This window comes from Poecilia formosa, unplaced genomic scaffold (genome assembly GCF_000485575.1).
Source record: "Poecilia formosa unplaced genomic scaffold, Poecilia_formosa-5.1.2 Scaffold347, whole genome shotgun sequence".
NCBI lineage: Eukaryota > Metazoa > Chordata > Actinopteri > Cyprinodontiformes > Poeciliidae > Poecilia > Poecilia formosa.
The window spans coordinates 196,370-203,683 of NW_006800286.1; positions in this window are offsets into that span (position 1 = coordinate 196,370).

Consider the following 7,314-nt stretch of genomic DNA (forward strand, 5'->3'; position numbering starts at 1 on the left):
CTTTCTTTCTTTCTTTCTTTCTTTCTTTCTTTCTTTCTTTCTATCTTTCTTTCTGTCTTTCTTTCTTTCTTCCCTTTTTAAAAAAAAGCTCTTAAACTTTATTTTATTCAGCTGGATTAAGACAAAAAGGGTAAAGGTTGCTGATCCTTTACCTCGACTTACCCATAGACTTTCTCCTCTCTATATCACTTTAAATTTGAATTTGAAGATTTAATATCCCACCATTAAATGAGATCATTGGTTTTCCCTTTTTGTGACTTAATAAACCAGTTTATGCTGCGTAGACATTCATAAACCCTGCAGCAGATAAATCTACTGTGACACTGTAAATGTTAAGAGACTTTTGTATTGACAGTAAACTAAAACTGGATTATATGGCATGTTACATGGCAGCAGACTTTATGCAAACAGTGGTTTGCAAAAGCATGAACACCTTCAGAACATGAGCAGAATGTTGTCATAGTTTTGAAACGCTCCACCATCCTTTGCCGGTTCCCTCTGTGACATCATTTGTTTCCCTGCCTGGTCCACTGATTATTACTCTACACTTGTTCACCTGTTTAAGATCAATTCGTTTTTCTTTCCTGTAAGTTTCCTTCTTCTTAGCTAATATAAGTTCCTGTTTGTATTTTGGCCCTGAATCAACTGTATCAAACATGACAGCTGTAAAATTTCAAACCTTAGGATATTGTTTTTGTAACCTAATCAGTTCTAAATGTCTCCACAACTTCATTTCAAGCCTGTTTGCTGCATTTATTGATCTTTATGATACTAATGTTGCATTTATTAGGATTTAATTAGTCACATATTGACTTTATTTACTAATTGGTCAACTTTTCAAAGCATTTATTTTGTTTTCTATTCTATTTAGGGTGATAAAATTAAAGCGAGTTGAGTATATGTGTATTCAGATGTTTAGGTAAACAATAACCTGGAAATTATCCTCTTGTTTTTCCCCCCAACTTTTCGGCTTTGCACTAATTTGAATTGGCCTAGTGTTTAAAATACGCTGATGTTTGAAGTGGTTGTAATGAAATAAAATGGGGAAATTGGTCAAAGGGCAAGGCATCAGAAATGGTCAACACAAGAGAAAACAGATAAGTGATCCAGTAATTTACAACATTTTTACAATCGGATGGGGACCGGCTTATTTTCTAGGTCATCCACCAAAGTATTGTTCTTGCACACACAGTTGAGGTCCCATACAGCCTGAGTGACAGGCGACCGAGCCAAAGTATGGGATGATCACTGAGGCGTGGGTCACATCTGCAGTTTACATGCTGCTCTGATGGTGTCGTTCCCATTGTCACTGGTTCTGAGCATGTGTGTGTGTGTGTGTGTGTGTGTGTGTGTGTGTGATATTCTGCCAGTTCCGCCTTAATTCACCCCTTTCCCATTGATAGGCGCCTATTTAACCTCACCTCACACACCAACCACCCCACTAACTCAAACACACAGATGTCAGAGGGGAGATGATGTGAATGAGACACAACCTGACTGTGTGTGTGTTTGTGTGTGTGTGAGAGAGAGACTGAGGCCTGCCCCTCTGGATGATGCAAAACAGGTGGAAAGATCCAAAGGAAATGGAAAATATTCTATTTGTTATATATGATGGAAATGCTCGAGCAGTCCCTGCAAAGCAGATTTCATGAGACGACCCAAACAAACAATATTCAGCTTTTGTCCTTCACATTATCTCACAGTTTCTCTCCTGTGCCTCATTTATGCGGCGCTCTCCACCTGCTGAAAATCCTTCATTTCTCTGTTGTGCTGTTATTCTATATTTACATCCATTTGTTATTTGACGGCTCGCATCCCGACAACCTTGAGATTTCAGCGATCAAGGCCGATAACTACAGGTTTCAATTGCACTTTGAAGACAAAACAACATTAATTAGGGGGTAAAATGGAAACGGAAGCATCATCACGTGAGGTTTGACTGCAGGTTGGGGCTGGATATATGCAGAGCGAGACGTTTCACACATATTTCCAGGTGTAATGCCCCCCCACCCCCAGCCCTCTCTGCCTCCCTGTGATGGCTGCGCTATGCGAGGCACATAAGGAAGCTCGTCTGCATTGGTGCGGTGCGTTTCAGCGTGTGACAGGTCATCTTTGTACCGGCGGAGTGTAACCTCTCAGTTTCTGCTAAACCTTCAGGATGCGCGCAGGCTTCTCCCTCCTCCATCTGCTGGTCTCTATGAAGTCTGCTGCTGATCACAGGAGCTTTGACTGCAGCTTCTGTCTCTACCACACTGCAGACATACCTAACCCCTGAGCCACATCATTAACAAACAGCCAAATAAAATGACACGTGTGGAAACGGCAACATCCCTTTTTGCTTTTTGAGTTTTAAAACACGTTTTTAGTCTCTACAGGAATTTTGTGTGTTGCTCCCTAATTTTGAATGTATAGGGGTGGGGGGGGGGATGTTTGAATAAAGATTTTATGATGTAGCTTTACATTGCCCTATAAAACTTTGTAAGAAATCTTAAATTAAATTAATGTCTTATTGCAGGAGCATAACCTAGCAGATTTATTTCATTTCAGCTTTTATTTGAGCACATTTATTCAATCAGAAAATAATAATGAAATCATGTACACCACATTTTTGGCACTCTTCTGTTAATACTTTGCAGAAACCCATTTGCCAATGATCTACTGAGGCTTTGGACGACTCGGCAGCAGGAAGGCTCAGACTGAATTGTTATATTTAATTAAAATACAAGGAGGCCTGACATTCAGAGCAAACCAGCTAAACACGAGGATGCTGTTTAGAAAATGAACACAAAGACATAACACGAGTGATTATTTTATCAAATTTAAAAATAATTCAGATTTTTTTTTTCTGCAGTTTTCCAACCCAATTCATGGTACAATTTCCCTGCTAATTTCTACAGATGCATCTTTCTGACATATATTACCTTCCCTTTTTGTTTTCCTCTTTCTAAATGACAAGAATGGCATCATGCAACATCTTTCTTGCGTCTTTCTCCATCCCCCCTTCTGATCTGGGATGTAAATAAACATCTAGCTCAAAGTATTTCTTCCTGTTCAGCTAGTTTTAACAGACAAAAAAGAAACACTACGCTATGAGATGTATTGAAAGTTGTGATCCAAACAAGAATTAATGTTCCACTTATTAGTCAAGGCAACTCTAAGCAATTTGGCTGTTAGCCTTGATTTTAAGGAACTTTGTGTTTCAGACGATGAAAGGATAGACGGAGAAGAACCACTTCAGGACACTTTCAGAGATTTCAATCTGTCTGAGCTGGTCTGGTGGGATGATGTGGTCAAGGTCTACTAATACCTGTACTGAAGGTCTGTTCTGATCCATTTTACCTGAGGTTATTTGAAATTCTTAGCAGTGTAGTCTTTATGCAATGATTAGGAGTAAAACCAGACTTGTGTTTTTCTTGAAGCATGTCAGAGTTTAAATTAGAGTTTAGTTGATCAAGAACAAGATTTTGATAAACTATTACAAAAAAAAAAGTCTAGAAACTGGGTTAAAATTTTTAGACCTGGGCGCATCTGAAAAGAGAATAGTTTACAATCATTTTGAAAAAGGTTTTTGAAATAGGATGTGAAAGTGCAGCTTTTGCTCTAAGTCAGTCTCTGATTAGTTCCCCATTCTAAGGGGTACAAGGACATTTCCTCACCCTGCTCCAGAAAAACTGATGCGACACATTTCCCCTCAGAAACAGGGTTAAGATTGAAGAGTGAGGGGTAAGACATGCAGCACGTGACTCCAGAAAACATCCTAGTATGTAGAGTTTAGCAAATTTCACATGATTAAATACTTTAGGGTTGAACAAAATACTTTTCCATCCTCCTAAATGACAAGTTGGCATTTAGACAGGATCTAAAGATTTGTTTGGGCACGTGGTAACCTCAAGATGCTGCTCTCCGCCTCAGCTCTCTAATAGTGAAACCTGTTGCCATCCTCATTACTCACCTTTACCTTTTATTCTTATACTTTTATACCGCTTTGATGATTAAAATACATCAGTGTCTGAGCTTTGATGACATGTTCTCTTGTCTTTCTCATTATGAAGAGCGGCTAAAAGAAATTTGCCTGTGAGCAACAGAATATTTATGCAACAAAAAAAACAGAAAACAATGGTTCATTAAGTAGAAGTTAATTTATTCTCTTATCTATATGAAAATGCCAAGTAAAGTATAAGCGTAAAAAAGCCCCCATCATTTTAACTTCAGGATTACTAGTTTTGGAACTACTGATTTTTATAAAAACCATTACTTCATAAACTCATTGAATAAAGGTGTTCAAATTAGAGATTAGATTTTTGTTCTGTTTGAAATCTACTGCAATAAAAAAGGCTTTTTACACATTTTCAACAAAAGCAACTATAAATCTGGAGGATCCTGTAGGTCATCCCATGATGGAAATTTGGTCAGCAGATGTTTTGAAATGTGGTTTTGTAGTTAAAAAAAAAAAGGTTGGAAGTGTTTGCATACTTGTGTATTTTACTAGTCTCATAAATTCATTGCAAAAGGCCCAAAGTATGAATGAGAGACGTGTAACGCGTCGGAGGTAAATGACACATTTTACAGTAAAATGTCTGAAGTGCCTGGATAAACTCTACGATTACATCGTTGCTGTTTCCCCCGAAGGAAAAACCTGTTCTCACCTGGTTACCTGCAAGCGACACCAGAAAGTTTGAAAAGGAGCGGAGTGAAGCAGATGACGATACTTTTCATGCTAAAAATTATACCCAAATCAAACAGAAAGCCTTTTTGTTAAATAAGGAATATCTGCAAAAAGAACACAAAAAGTTTGCCATTGGCTCAAAGTGGCAGATCAGTGCAGTGAGCCACTTTTAGCACAATGGAAATTCAACACGATTATTAAACAGTTTTCCACCAAATAGGCGTGGAGGCACATGTGTTGAAGCAGAGGATTTCTGGGTGCAGCTCCCCCGTGCAGGCTCATGCATTACTTTTCATCCATCCATCTAATTATTCCCTTAGAAACCTGAAATTTGAAGATACAAAAGACCGTCCCTATCTGTCACCGAGCTGCATTGATCTCGTCGAAAGAAAATGTGGGCGTAGAGGAAACTCAATATAACTCATGCCATTAAATTCCACACAGCATTATTCACATACAGAATTGACAGATTTCTGTGAGAAGTTTCTTTTAATCTTCAACTGTTGTTGGAGGAAAAACGGGGGAGGGAGGGTGGAGTGTACCACACTCCAGGCATCTCTCCCTTTTCCATATTTGCAGTAAGGTTAACAAAAACGGCTATTGAAGTGGGGAAGATAAAAAAAAAAGAAAGAAAACACAAGCTCGCATAACTTGTTGATTATTAACAACGGGGAATGAGAAGAAGAAAGAGGTGTTTCCGGTGTTTAGATTGTCACTCTGAAATCAGCATCTAAGCTTTTATCAAAGCAAAAGGAGCCATTTGGAAACAGCTGCTGCACTTCCTGTCCATGCAAACAAGCCTGAAAAAACACTTCTGCCAAAAAATGTGACTCTCAAAATCTCAAATTAGAGGCTGCACCTCATGCTCATCATGTGTGTCAAAACTATAAAATAAAACAGTTTTTATAATATGCCTCCTCTCTTGTAAACATGTTTTCTCCTCATATACAGTTTATGACGAAGGTTAGAATATAAAACTTTTCAGTTCAATTTAAAGAGACAGAAGAGGGTAGAAACCACACTGCCCATCTCTGTTGCACCGTATTAGATGTACCTGTCTCTCTGTTTTCAGCCAGGCTGCCCTCTTTGTGATTCTCAACAGTTTCATTTTCTCCTGGCAAGTAATCTTGTACGATTTCCATCCTCTTCTTTCCAAAAGGGTCATAAAATCAGGCTGTGTTTATCTGTCAATAGAGGAAAAGCTGTGAAAAATATTATTTAATTCAAGCGGTGAATTATATCCTGCAGATTATGGTAACAGCCTGAAGTTGTCTTCACTGCACAAAACATCAAATGTATGTTTGTTAAACTGCAGAAATCAAATCAAAGTAAACATGAACAGCATGCACCTCGAACACACATTTAAGTTTGCCGCCAGACATGCAGCAAACACATCAGACATGTTGAAGAAGGTGCTATGTTCTGATGAGATCAAAATACAACTTCTGACTTTGTGCTAAATTGTGGATGTTGGAAAACTAAAACTGCACATCATCCTGATCAACACATTTCCACTGTGAGACATGGTGGTGGCAGCATGATGCTGTGGGATGCTTGGCTTCATCATGGATAGAGAAGCTGGTCATGGATGATGAGAACAGAAGGACATGCAGAACAATCCTGGAATAAAACGTTTTTGACCAGCAACAAACCTGAACATTCAGCCACAGCTACAGTAATATGGCTTAGATTAAAGCTGGTTTATGTGATAGACTGGACCAATAAAAGTTTAGGTTTATAATTTTCAGTGGAACTAAAAAATGTATGTTTGTTGATTTTTTTTTCTCCCAATCTGACTAAACCTGATCTGATTTACAAAGAATTAAATCCAATTCCAAAACACTCCACTGATCCCCAGGGAGAATAAAATGTTGTAGTATATTGTATAATTTTCTTCAAAACGTTGTTGGACAGCTCACTTTATGCAAGCCACACTTTTCAGATTTCTGCTTGTAAATGATTTTGAATGCAAACTATCCTTTTGCTTTAAAATTATACTTCTAGTTTGTGTTGGTCATGTAAAATACCATAAAATATTTTGAGGTTTGTATTTGTAAAGTGAAAAAATGTGAATGACTTAAATAATTGTAAAGGCTATTTCAAGTCATTGCATTAACATAGCAAAAGATTGTTTTTGTTTGTTTTATCTATTTATCTAGTTTTTATTCTGTGAAATGCTTTATTGTAAAGATGATATTATTTTATTGTAAACTTCATAATCAAATGGGCATAAAATGATCTGATTTTGATTTGTTTGATTGTTGTAATAAAGTATTTCCAAACTATATGTTTCTTTTTGGGAATTTTTATTATGGTTTACTTCAACAAGAAAAACTTTAAGATCATCTTCTAGTATTTGGTCCAATCTCAAAATGAAATTCAGATTTGACAGTATGGATCAGTGGTGTCCAAACATTTCACCACATGAGCCAAAAAGATGTTGAATTGTTTTTATTTAACCAGCACAGCTTAAAACTACACATATAATATTATAATGAAATAAATAAAGTGGTATTTTTTAGGAAAAGGATCAATAAATTAAAGTGGACAAATCTTAAGTGGGTTAGATTTGTCTTTTTAAAAGAAACATTACAATTCCCACATATTTGTGGGGGTTGACTGCTTTTTATTTTCCAGTCTATTCTCAG